The sequence below is a fragment of the Stegodyphus dumicola genome, chromosome 7, assembly GCF_044657685.1.
Source record: "Stegodyphus dumicola isolate Sdum_Otavi_A_Nest chromosome 7, ASM4465768v1".
NCBI lineage: Eukaryota > Metazoa > Arthropoda > Arachnida > Araneae > Eresidae > Stegodyphus > Stegodyphus dumicola.
Genome location: NC_140774.1, coordinates 121,886,555 through 121,900,509, shown reverse-complemented (window position 1 = coordinate 121,900,509; position 13,955 = coordinate 121,886,555). Strand labels below are relative to the sequence as shown.

Sequence of the window (13,955 nt, the reverse complement as noted above, 5' to 3'; positions counted from 1 at the left end):
AAAAATTCTCCCAAATATTGAATATCATTAACACATCACAGTTACAATTTGAATAACGGAATATAAATTCTCGCCACAATAATTTACTTCGAATAACGGAATATAAATTCTCACCACAATAACTTATTTTGAATAAATTCTTGACACAATTTATTTCGAGGGCTTAAGTATTCACTCATAAAATTTCTGTTTCTCACAAAAATAATATTTTTCTCATGTTCTTAATTACTACCCTATCTTCTTTTTCTAACGAAATAGAAAGCAGACTTCATGGAGATCTATTTCAAAAATAAAAAATAAAATAAAATAAAAAGGGCCCTTTTAGCAAAATAAATGCTTTGTAAAAATAATTTTTTTTTATAACGTACATTATAAAAATGGCTACTTTTGCTTGAGATTTAGCTTTACCAGCCGGCTTGGCCCATCAGTGGCCAAGTGGATAAGAAGCTGAACACTGGTAGTTTGAATCCTGCAAGTGGGCTGGCTTTTAGGATTTTCTCATGTATAACGTGAATATGAACCACTTTTCCTTATAAAGGTCCTCCGCGAAGGCATTTATATTTTTAGAAAGAGAGTTTTAGTACGCTTTGCTATAAACAAATAATCCAATTAACGTTATCGTTTTGCTCCTTACCTGCAAAAAATTAAATACAATTTCTATTATGTCTTTAATTTTAGAGTAGTTGCGCCAACAATTTGGATAAACGTGTCTGACGGGCTGACATGGCACATAATTATAAAACAAACTTTCTAGAATTGAATAATCGCGTTTAAGTAATATTTCGAAATATTGTTAACAGTTTTTTTTTTTTTTTTTTCAACAAAAGCATTTATTAATCTATTCACCGATCACCAAGACAACAGTAGAAGTAGCTCAGAAGCAGTGCAACTTCAAATATCTAGGCTTACTGGGAGTATAATCCTCCCAATTATTCAGAAATATTAAATAAATATTCTACCAATTTTACCTGTAGTTCTTTACACTAACGCAAATGAAGAAGTTTAATTTTTTAATACAAATATTTTACAGTGAAAAAAAAGGAGTATTATTGAAAGTGGAAATGCCACTGAACAAAATATGAAACACTCTTTTTTGAGCAAATTAAATAATGAAATTACGAGGGATGTTTCCAAAGTTTTAGGAATTTAGATACAATTTTTTTTTTATTTCGATAGTTTTTATCAGTTTTACAATGCAGTTTTTCAACATAACTCCCATTTAACTGAATATAATCATACCATAGAAAAACTATTTTTTTTTTAACCTGTCCTCAAAGAACTTTTTCGGTGTCTTCTCAGTTCACCTATTTATGGTATGATTAAACTGTCAAATTGAGCACCCTGTAAAAGTTTCTTTCCTATATGAGAACATAATACTGCTCTCAGATGCTGAAAAATTTTTGAAGTTTTCACATTCTTTTTCCACAAAAAATAAAATAATTTCTCCCAACATCTTACATTGGTTGCAAAAACAGGCTACAAAAATCGCCTGTATCAAGCAACGAACTGAATCGGATTAAACATTACCGCACGAGATAGCTGCATAACTTGTCTCTGGCAAATAGCGTGACCTATAAGTTCTAGGAACTGAACTAAAGCTCAATTCCCAAACATATTAGAAACGCCTTATATAGATTTTATTAGTCGAAACACATGACTTATCTCTATTTCGACTAATATAAAATGATGAAATTAATTAAACTTTATTTACACTGACTCTAAGCTATATATATAATATACAGTAGAAAATCAAACTCTCCCTCAATTTTTTATTGGGGTGGAAGGGGGCAAAAGAAATCGCACAATTATTTTTCTATGAAATTAAAAACATTATTTGCCTTTGGTGTAAAATAATAAATGAAAATATGACCACTGCAGTACAAGTTATTAAATATTTGGACAATAAGTTTGCGATAAATTGACGATTTACATAATAATAATAATAATAATAATAATAAAGAGCCAAGCATTTTCTCCTGTTTTGTTGCGGACGTTCCTTTTTTAACAGCCAAGTCACGCAATTGTTAAATTTGGAGCTGCTGAACTGCGTCGCATTTTTCTTGCCATTTCATCTTGGTTGGAACTAAATCTTTTAATGCTTTGTTAAGAGATGGACCAGGATCTTCCCCCAGTCCAATGCCGTCACTGTCATCAACAATTATCTCTTCATCTTCAAATATCTAGGCTTATATTTTCGTTTTGGCTATTAATTGGTATCCTAGATTCCCAAGAAAGACAGAAGATAAAGCGAATTCTTTAGCTAATTCAAACCGACAACATAGTTTCTCACCATTAATTTCAAGTTTCAAGTTCACAAATTCCGTGTCTTCCTTTGAAATTTCTTAGTTAAACGTGACTGGATTTAAGTACTACTGAGAGAGAAGGTTTTACTTTTTTTTTTTTTTTTTTTTTTTTTAAAGTCCAAAGGGACTTTGTCCCTGAAGGACTATTGTTTTCGTTTTGAGATTTTGTGTTGATTCACTATAAATGTCAGTCTCACTTTTCAAACTTTTGCTACCAAATGTTAGAGTCCTGCATTATATTTGAAGAAATTAAATAATGAAGAATCTGCATAAATGTATGCACATTTCTCGCATTGTCATAAAACAACGGTACAAAGAGCCATCGAATTTTGAATGACGTAATCCTTTTGCGAATACGGGCATGTCGAAGCCCAAATTTGAAATTTGGAATTTGTTTTATTATCGATTTCATATTTTGTAACACTTTAACGAATTTTTGAGTAACAAACTCAACGATTTAAATGCTAGCAATTGCAACACTGTAAGGGGGGAAAAAAAAAATTATCTCCAGCGCGTGAGACTGTGTATCGGAAATTCTAAGGATATGCTCAATTTAAAATTATTTTGCTATATTGCTGTTTAACTAAATTTTATGGTAACGTGATATTTTATAAATAAAGGTAACAGACGAAACGTTAAGAAAACGCCCCTTTGGGCGTAATTTAAAATCTGAAACCTTTCAGATTTTTATTTTATTTTATTTCATGTTATTTGCAGTCTGTGTACAGATAGTGCAATCATCGTTTGTTATTTCCTTTCGTCATTTTCTCGGCAAACCAATTGTCATTTTTATTTTCTCAAAGAAGGTGTAAGGATTTACTTTATTCTAACCAATTATTTTTAGTTTTCTTTTCCTTTCCTTCCTGATTTCAGTTTCCTGCCAGACTGTAAATTTTGCAATGACGTAAATGCAAATCTAAATATGCTTCAGAAGCAGTAGCTCGGCTTTGCTGTGTGCAGCCGATTTAGCCTCTTTGCTTTGCTGTGTGCAGCTGATTTTGCGTTTAGTTTTAAGCCACGAATCCAGTCGGTAGATATCTTAATTTATTAGCGATTTGTTACATTCTTCTTTTCTGTTAAATTTACGTTGGCCACACGTGGTGTTGATTTGTGAGCACAAAGTGCGTGCCTCTGTTTTAATTTAGTTTAAATAAAAAGGTTCTCTACAGTATTTGTTTTCAAAAGAAAGAATAAAAAGTATTCACTACTTCGTCTTTTATGTAGTCTGCAGTGTATGCTACTAAAAAGAACCCAAGACTTTATAAAGCATGTTGTAAAACAAATTTTCAACCTTTTTTTAGCCCAAAGGGGCTATTTATTTCGTTTTGGCTTTTTGCGCTGATTCACTATGAACGGCGAATCACTTTTTAAATCGTTGCCACCAAATATTAGAGCCCTGTATTACATTTAAAGAAATTAAATAATGAAGAATCTGCATAAGTGTTTGCATGTTTCTCGCATTGTGATAAAACAACGGTACCTAGAGCCATCCACTTTTGAATAATGTACGTCTTTACCCAAATATGGGCATCTGGAAACCCAAATTTGGAATTTGTTTTATTATCTATTTCATATTTCGTAAAGCATTTATGAGTTTTTGGATTAAGAATCTCAACGATTTTAAAGCGAGCAATGGCAACACTGTACTTCTTACTACTGTACTACATTGAGACATTTGTCATATCGCTTGATAAGCTTCAAAAAGCCCTCCAGGAAAAAATCAGGGCTTTGCATATAGAAGAAGCGTTGAACGGCTTGTTTCTGGCGTGAAATGGTGGACCCACGTTTCATCCCCCGTCACAATCCGAAACAGAAAGTCATTGCCATCTTCATGGTAACGCACGAGATGTTCCAGGCTGACCCCCATGCATTGTTCCTTGTGTGTCGAAGGAGGTGGTCAAAGGAGGAAGTGAGAGCGGTTATCCGCTATGAATGGGCACGTGGAGTATCAGGAACAGAAATTCATAACCGCCTGGTGGAAGTCTATGGGCCAGGTGTGATGTCGAAGCAAATGGTGCGGAGATGGTGTCGCACATTCAGTGATGGACGTCAGCAAGTGGAGGACATACCGAGAGCTTCAATGGAATGGAATGGAATGGACGGACGCGCACGGCCACTACAGATGCAAATGTCAGGAAGGTGGATGACATGATTAGAGCGAACCGGCGTATCACCATCGATGAAGTAGCAGAAGAACTTGGAATCTCATATAAGCGAGCTCAAAACATCATCCAGGACATTCTTCGATACAGAAAAGTGTCAGCACGATGGGTGCCCCGACAATTGACCTCGACACACAAGGAACAACGCATGGGGGTCAGCCTGGAACATCCCGTGCGTTACCATGAAGATGGCAATGACTTTCTGTTTCGGACTGTGACGGGGGATGAAACGTGGGTCCACCATTTCACGCCAGAAACAAGCCGTTCAACGCTTCTTCCATATGCAAAGCCCTGATTTTTTCCTGGAGGGCTTTTTGAAGCTTATCAAGCGATATGACAAATGTCTCAATGTACTTGGTACCTATGTGGAAAAATAAAGGTATGTCATATCTTTAATGTCTCATTCTATTTTTTGACTTTCATACACAACTCTGACCACAGTCGACAAGGGAAACTTATTTTTCAACTTACCTACGTAACTGATGTGGTTGTGAATTTTGGATCCATGGATTCTGAACGATGAAGCAGTAACAGTGAAGAGCTTAAAGATAACGGATGCTCTTGATGGATCTGAAGGTCGTTGCGCCCATCAGTGGCCGAGCGTTAAAGTCGCTGAACACTGGTAGTTCGGTCCGAGGTTCGAATCCCGCGAACGGGCTGGCTGCATGGGCATTTTCATGGTTTTCCTCATGTGTAACGTGTATACGAACCAGTTTCCCTTAGAAAGTCCTCCACAAAGGCATCCCTTTCCTTAGGCAGATAGCCCTCGAGGCTTTGCCGTAATCATTCACACACTGAAGGTCATTGCACCTAGGAAGACAGACACAACGATGAAGAAGACGATGACGACGGCGAAGACTTGGAAACTTTAGCACACGACACAGACAGCAGTTCTAGAAACTTTGAATGATCTGAGCTCTAGGGAGTAGCAGTGGACAACAATAAGAGAAAGCAATATTCAAGATTCAGGAAAGCTGAAATGAAAATATCGTATTAGATACTCTATCTAATATTATTGTGTATTCTTATTACTTTTATTACTGTGTACAATTAATAGTGCGATATTTGTCAGCTGTTTATCCATGAATACTCTTCATTTATCTGTTCTTACTGTAACATTTACTGGACATTTGTTAAGTACTTCAGAAATTAAATTACTTGCCTAATTTTCTCTTTTCGACGCTTAAGCGATAAAATTATTAAAAAAAAAAAAAAAAAAAAAAAGTAGAAAATACTCGAGTAAAATACGGTATATGTCGATATAAATGTTGGAACTAAAAATAACTTAAAATTCTTAAATTCATTTTTTTTCTTTAAAAATATATTTCAGATATTTTTGGGTTCCCTCTCGTCATTAGTAGGAGCTTTTAAATACTTAAATTACATTTAATTACTCCTATATAATAACAAGCATTGATGCAATTTTCCCCTTAAAATTACAGTGCGAAAACTCTCCAGATAATTAGAATCTCATATAAATAAAGTGCGTCTGTTTTTAGGCAGATGATCCTGAAGTTTTCGTCATAATTAGGCTGCGTTACGCTCGGAGAACTGCACTTAGAGTAATACAAATATGGCTTTAATGAATTTTGCATTCTTTTATACACCAAAAAATTTGAAAATTTAAGCCTTTCGTTTTTACAAATGTCGCTAAAAGGAGAAAAAACAGCGACGTCTAAACAGATGGATGAATCTATTATGCTTGAGAAGCGTAGCGACCTTTGAACATGGGTCATCATCAAGTAAGTTGTCTCCCCTCTAGGAGGTTGAGAACCACCCAGATAGCTAACCTAATCATCAGACGATGACCCTAAGATGAACTGCAGTAGTAAACAAACGTTACAGAACAGAGAATCACTTTAAACGCTTGTCTACAGGACTTCGTTTCCTCAGCTTGTACAAAGACGTTACATACAGCAGGGGGTTCTGCGGATTTCTGCTACTGAATCTTTGTCTTCCGTTACTCTCTCGATTATAATTTTTCGCTGACTTGCAATGAACTGCTAATAAGTGAATATCACACTCGTATTTCTACGCATATTTTCCACTATTTTTTATCTTGCACATTTACATTCATAGCAAATTTATAAGAAACTTAACATTCGATTCTTTCTCACATGGAAAATACAAATTGGAAAAATGAGATGGGCAAGTTAGAGACGTGAAGAAGATTTTCCTGTAAATTCGAAAGGATTTAGCTGCTTTTCTTGAAATCGAAATTTTGCTGCTGTAATTACTTAATATCTCAACTAATATAACCATACAAAGATGAAAAGCGGGCTGAAATGCAAAACTTTTGTTTAAAGTAGATGGTTGGATTATCGCAAAGCGCATGAGAGCTATCAGCTCAGATGGAGGGTTGTCTTTGTAGAGGAGTTTCTAAGGAAAACTACCTCGCATTTATGTTACACTTCGAGAAATCCAAGAAACCAAACTTGCAGCCTGCTGGTTCGTTTGGGTTCGAATCTGGATCGAACTACCAGAATTCGGTACTTTTAACCGTTCGGCCGTTGTTAGAGCTAGACATGGAAATTAATATCTAAGGAGAATTTTAAAGCAAGTAGGATTTTCAACACCATAAACAGTTCTCATTATAAGTTAATCTGGTATTATGATGAAAATAGCAATATTTAGGAACCTACGCCGTCGAGCACAAAGAGTGCTATAGCAAATGAAAAAATTTAGAGAATAATTCCTATAAAAAGCAGACTAGTAACCAGTTATTATTATTACTATTGTTATTAAAAAATTTTGGCATACTCATACATAGTGCGAGAAAATTTTCAAATTTTTAAAAATACCTACAATTAAGTATTAAATCTGTCCTATAAATGCATGATTTATTCTGCTAATCAAGGTAACATCTAAGAATTAATACTTTATACCTATCTTCGAAAAACTTTGACTATTTTTTGTTGACCAGTTTTCGATTAGTAAAAAACTAGCAAAATTAATGCAAAAAATACAGGTGCAAATACGGTCAATTTGCTGCATAGTTGATCTCTTGTATCATTTCAAAGAGTTCAGTATTCAGAAATACAGTAATTGTAATTTTTTTAAAAACCTTTACCTTAACTATTAAAAACGGTTTATATTTCTGATGATCTATGCTTATCATTTTTCTCGCCACTTCGCGTTACATTACAATATAATAGTAATCCCCACGTGACCTCACAAAGTATCAGTTCTGTGAATTCTTGGAATTTAGATCATAAGGTCTTAATTTTATTTTTCGAATTGCGTTACTTATCAATGTGAGAACTGAGCAATTTAAAAGATATGTGTTTAAAAAAATTGTTAATAAATTTTTATTTTTATTTTACTTTTTATCTTCCAAATTATAATATTATATAATAAATATTATATAATAATTACATGTAAATATAAATTAAATAAAACTTCTTAATATTTCACATAAATATCAATAAAAAAACTGCTTATAAATATTGTTTATATTGTAGAGTCATTAGGATATTTTTAAAGTAGGAGTAATGAAAATGAGCAACGCCTTCGCCGAGAATCGAACCACGGACCTCTGGAATATGCTCCCAGCGTGCAGACCACTACACCACGAAGGCACGCTAAGAAGGGGGGCAGAAATACCTTATAATAGTATTATATAATGGAAGTAATTGATAATTTTATAAGTATTTGCATTATTACTATAACTAATAAATATTGTTTCTAACACGATTGATTAAATGATATATCTTAGTACGAAAGAACCGTGAGCTTGAGTAAAGAGCGTCAACTTTTTTTTTCTGCCCTATGTAAAATACAGATTTCTATCAGGTTAGGCCTTGAGTAAAATACAATGATGAAAGTAAAAATGTACATATGACTGCAAGCAAGAAATACATTCGTCATCATCATTGCTTCGAATATCGATTAAATGAAAATAAGCACTCTACGAGATTTCTTGGTTTTATTCTTATTACGTTTTGCTTTGGTTTACTGTTGTTATATCTTACACTACTTTTTATTTTTCGCTTCTATGTATAAATAATTATCATCTTGGTTGCAAGTGATTTATAATTCAAAAACTTTTATTACTGCTTCATATTCAAAGGAGCTCATTACGACTATCTAAAAGTTATTAGTTTTTCCTGGTTTTCAAAAGCGCTTCCCGTTTTAAATTATCTACTTATCAATCTATATGTATCTACAGCTATCTTCATCTTTCCCTTTCCCACAGCTTGAAGCCGGTGCCGTCATTCACAACCTGTCTATTAAAACTTCATTTCGTATTCAAGCAATTATGTTGATAGAACTGACTTGCCTGTTACGATGATCACGCGATCATTTATTAATCATCAGCAGTTCAAGGACAGTTTTATTCCGAAATTTTTATCACCTAAAACGCATCTTATTCGCAATTATATTTTTTGAAAGCGGAAGTTTCTAGCACTAATTTTAGCTATTTCAGCTGGCTGGAGCTATTTAGTAAATTTAATTTTCTTGTCTATTTGTGAACTAGCATATTAACTTTAAATGTTAGCAAAGAGTCTAAATAGATTTAAACTAAAGAAATCGATCTTAAATCGGAGTTATTAGGTCCTTGCGAAACTGTGTTGGGTTTTAAGTAAGTCAGTGGTGGCTCGTATGTGGCCCGCAAAGATATTATGCATATTTTTTGCTCATACAGAGTTGAAAAAATTCCAGTATTTTAAATCATTTCAAGTCCAAGTTTACGTTATTTTCATTTTCAGTAATACAGAATATGCGTAACTCACCAAAAATTCTATAAATACAGCTAACTAATGTGCAATGTGATATAAATCTTATTCAAATATTTGAAGACATAGATTTTATTAACTTTTTTTATGTTTGCCATAAAATAAATAAGCTCAGTTGCAAGTATTTGCACTGAGAATAATCGCTGCTTTATTTGGGAACGTATTTATATGTGGACAGCTTTTTTCCATAGTTGAAAATTAATAAGGAATGAATCCGATTGACCGACGAGCATCTCCATTCCGAGTTGAAGATAATCTCTAGTAATTTCTCTACAAGACTTTATCAGTTGTTAAACTTTATCAGAATCGAAATATTAACAAGTGTCAAGCTGAAATAAGAAACAGAGAAGTTTATATTTAACTAACTAGAAGCTTCTAACTAGAAGGAAAAAGAAAAGAAACGTATGCATTTTAGGCATCGATGAAAAATTTAACATGAGACTAGGTTGCTATTATTTATCATCAAGTGTTTTTGAACCCAATAAATTTTCTCTAAAAACTTGAAAATTATTTTATTTTTAGTTTAAATTAAAGTAATTTATTTAACAATGAACTAAGCATATTAGAATTATTTGAAAGAAATGTCATTCTAAGAATTTAATATTTAGCTCTCAGTATATTTAATTTAGAAAGTGCAACCAACAAAAATATCTTACAGGTACCAAATTTTAGATTTCAAACAAAAAATAAAATTTAATTTGAAGATGCTTTCTTTGCAATATGATTATTTTTGTTCATTTATTTTTTGATAAAATTTAAAATTAAAAAAAATATTTTTTATTTTGTTAATAAACATTTTTTATTTTATTAAAAAAAATCTGTCATGGCAACTGTTTCCTGATTGAGCATTCGACTGGCATGCGATCGGAGTTGGAGACTACTGAAATAACTTACAAAGAGGTGAGAATTTGTTTTCTTTGTGAAACGCCAAATTTACCTACTGAAAAGTTTAAGCTACGGCGTCATTTTTTAACAACATAACCTTATTTTTATTAGAGGCCAAACGAGGCATCTAATAAAGTGTATTTCTCTCCATCCTAAGAGTAGTAACCGAGGGTAACCTCCAGCGGAAATCACGTCATAGTGAACGGGCGTGGCCGCCGACATCCTAGAATGACGTGACAGCCGGAAGTGATGAAGAACGAGGTTGAATGATATCTTGCATAATAGTTTTATTTTTGTGGAAACGATGATATTTTTTATTTTGTTTGGTAACAACTATTTTTTTCCTCTTCTGTGGCAGCATCTTCTTGAACCACGTGTTTGGGATGGTATCAATTTTAATTTATTTTTCTTTAGTATTTTTACTTCTTTAACACGCGATTATTTTTAATTATTTAGCTCACCATTATTTGTCGCTATTTAATCTCTCACTATATTTGATTTATTGGAAAATTGTAAAATATTTGCTATTTTTCGCATCCGAATGTGTTTCATATCCCATATATGCTCATTACAATGACTTAATAAAATTACAAACAAGTTAGAAAATAAGTGAATATTTCCTGAAATGTCGTACCTTTTATTTCAGAATGTTTACATGAGTATCCTCATATTTAATCCTCTGACGTTTCTTTTCCTCTGTCCCAAGTAAATTTTCAGTTTTGGCCGAAGTTATTTGCCGAAAATTTTGATGTTATAGCGTTTTCATAAACCGTTGTTTTAGAAAGGTCTTTATCGATAACCTTTTGAACATTTTGTATATTACTTACTTTTGATATTGCATATATATATATATATATATATATATATATATATATATACATTATATTGTCGTATTTGTCAATAACGGAAACTTTTAACCAGCTTCATATGGATTTTGAATATTTTATCAAAAGTCATCACAATCACTGACTTGAATTACCATTATCTTTAAGAAAAATTTTATGCTAATTTCATAAGAAACATGTTTAAGAAAATATCAATATTTAATCTTCATAAGAAATATCAACTTTTAAAATGCTTTGATTTAAATTACTTGCAAATTAAGAACCATTGTTTTGTAAAATTGTTTCTCTTTGACTCAAAAGTTATTTCTTTATCACATTCGAAAGGAACAATTAATCACATATGACTAATATATTGCGAGGTTCGAATCCCGCGAACGGGCTGGCTGCATGGGTGTTTTCGTGGTTTTCCCCATGTGTAACGTGTATACGAGCCAGTTTCCCTTAGAAAGTCCTCCACGAAGGCATCCCTCCCCTTAGGCAAATAGCCCTCGAGGCTTTGCCGTAATTAAATAACCTAACCTAACCTAACCTAATATATTGCACTGATGAACAAGTGTTATATTTTAACTTATTGCATTACATATGAAGTGAATATTTGAAATCCTGCTTTCCTCTACCTGCGCGTTTTTCATGCCGAGTTTTACTAACAAACATAGTATGTCTTTATTGTATTTTTAGTAGAATCTTAAAGACTAAAATAAGTGTCTCTTTTCCAAATTTTTACGTTCTGGCTTCGTTCTCTTAAAACAAAAATATTCATAACTTATTACGAAGAAAAATATTTTTCATGTTATACTTTTATTTGATTTTTTTACCATTTGCTTATCTATGAAATTTATTTCCTAGTCCAGTGCTAACATATTTCTAATTTTCGCTCTCCCAATGCATTTTTATGCGACAAATACTCTGTTCAGAAAATTTTACTTACTTAACCCTTTGTATATTGCGGTGACTGGAAAAATGTCACAGGAAAAATGCTCACAGGAAAAAAGCTCACACAGAAATATGCTCACATAGAAAAATACTCACATGGAAAAATGCTCACTTAGAGATATACTCACACGGAAAAAAGTTCACATAGATACAGTCGATTCCGCTTAATTGGGACACATCGGGACCGGGCATTTTGTCCCAATTCAGCGGATGTCCCAATTCAGCGAATTTCAGAGTTTTTTAAATAAATTTATTCGGTTTTGAAAACTAAGGCCAATAACCGGTAATAAATTAAACAATACATATTTTTTTCAATAATTTTAATAAATGTAAATTACAAATGAGAAAATTATGTATTAATATTTATCTAAAATTAATATGAATCTAAAATTCTAAATTAAAATTACAAAAATGAGTCAAGTGTAGTCTGTTTTTTGTTTTTGTAGCATTTCTTTTCTACAAAATTAGCGCAGATATTCAGTGAGGATGCAGGGCTCCCTTCATTTCCTTCCTGCATAAAATAACGCTGTAACGTGGCAATACATTTTTTTGCTTCCTTGTTAGTCACAGGCACAGGTGACTCATCATCATCATCGTCATCTTCGTCTAATTTTCCATGTTTTGACTTAATACCTTCTACGATTGAATCCTACGATTCAATCATCATAACAGTTTTCATTATCATCGTAACATAGTAAATTGTTATCTATTGTTGAAAATTCTTCATAGTTAATACAAATAGGAACTTGCAACATATCCTCAATTTCTTCGTTGCTTAAATTTTCGGAAATTTCTAGGGGTTTAAAGCCACAATTAGTAAAACAGTTCTGTATTGTACTGGCTTTTATAGCTCGCCAACTATCAGCGACAAACTGTATTGCTTGCAAAAGAGAAATTTTTGAACTTATCTCCTGGCTGTTGTGGAAGTTGTTAATAATTTTTCATCAATGGATTCTAATATGTAATTAACCAATTTCCCATGATACAAAGTCTTAAAATTTTTTATTACACCCATGTCCATTGGTTGCATTAAAGATGTGGTATTAGGAGGAAGAAATTCCAGCTGTATATTTTGTAGATTGTCTAAATGAGGGAGTGCCGCATAATTGTCAACAATCAGCAAAATTTTTCTTTTTTTATGTTGTAAATTTCGGTTCCAACTGGTAAGCCAATTTCGAAAAATTTCAGAAGTCATCCACGCATTTTTGTTTGCATGGTACTCCACTGGTACCCTCCATGCACAACCCCTTAAAGCATCAAAGTCTAGCACTTTTTTCTATGATCAGTAGCTTTCGTTTGCCAGTACCTGACATATTTGTACAGCATAACACAGTAATGCGGTCCATCGCCTTTTTATAACCAGTCACTGCAATGTGTTTATAGCATAAGGAACCGTCTGGCGTAGCACGAAAATAGAGGCTGGTTTCATCAGCATTGTAAATGTCATCAGCACAAAAATTCTCTAAAAAAGTAGGAATTTTCGTAGTTTTCCACTGTTCGGAACTTTCCTTATCGGCACTGCCCTTTTCACCGTGTGCTTTTTTAAATTTAATGTTGTGTCTTGTTTTCCATCGCGATAACCACCCGTCAGTTGCTTTGAAATCATTGCGGCCCAGTTTTTTAGCTAATTCCTCTGACTTCGCCTTCAATATCGGGCCGTTGATATTTACGCCTCTGCCACTAACAATAGAAAACCATTGATCTAGTGCTTATTCGACGTCTGGATCCAAGCCCTCGCGTTTCCTTTTCGATGTTCCTGTTTGTCCTTCTTGTAAAGCCAATTCCTCACTCAGTTGACTTTCTTGGACACGCGATATGGTAGATTTTGGTACTCCAGTTATCTCAGCGAGCCGGCGATAACTTGTATTAGGTGGCTGGCTTTTTATTTTATCTAGCAAAGTGTCAAATCATTTCTTGTCAAATCATTCTCTTGAAAGTGTCAAATCATTTCTTGGCATTTTGGCAAGGGTTAAATTTTTGAACAATAAGTTTATGCACTGTTCACGCGCGATGTGTATTGCGAGTGAATAAATATGCAACGATCGAAACAGTCCTCACGTACGAGGTGTAATGATAACTGAATAAGAACGT

General features: G+C 33.3%; 1 long non-coding RNA gene across 1 annotated transcript in view; it reads right to left on the bottom strand.

Moving 5' to 3' along the window:
- LOC146996333 (uncharacterized) overlaps positions 1–13,955 on the bottom strand; it is a 343,935-nt gene that overhangs the window by 186,632 nt on the left and 143,348 nt on the right. Inside the window, exon 2 of the long non-coding RNA XR_015042189.1 lies at positions 4,937–5,439. This is a non-coding gene — a long non-coding RNA (uncharacterized LOC146996333). The remainder of the gene's footprint in view (positions 1–4,936; positions 5,440–13,955) is intronic.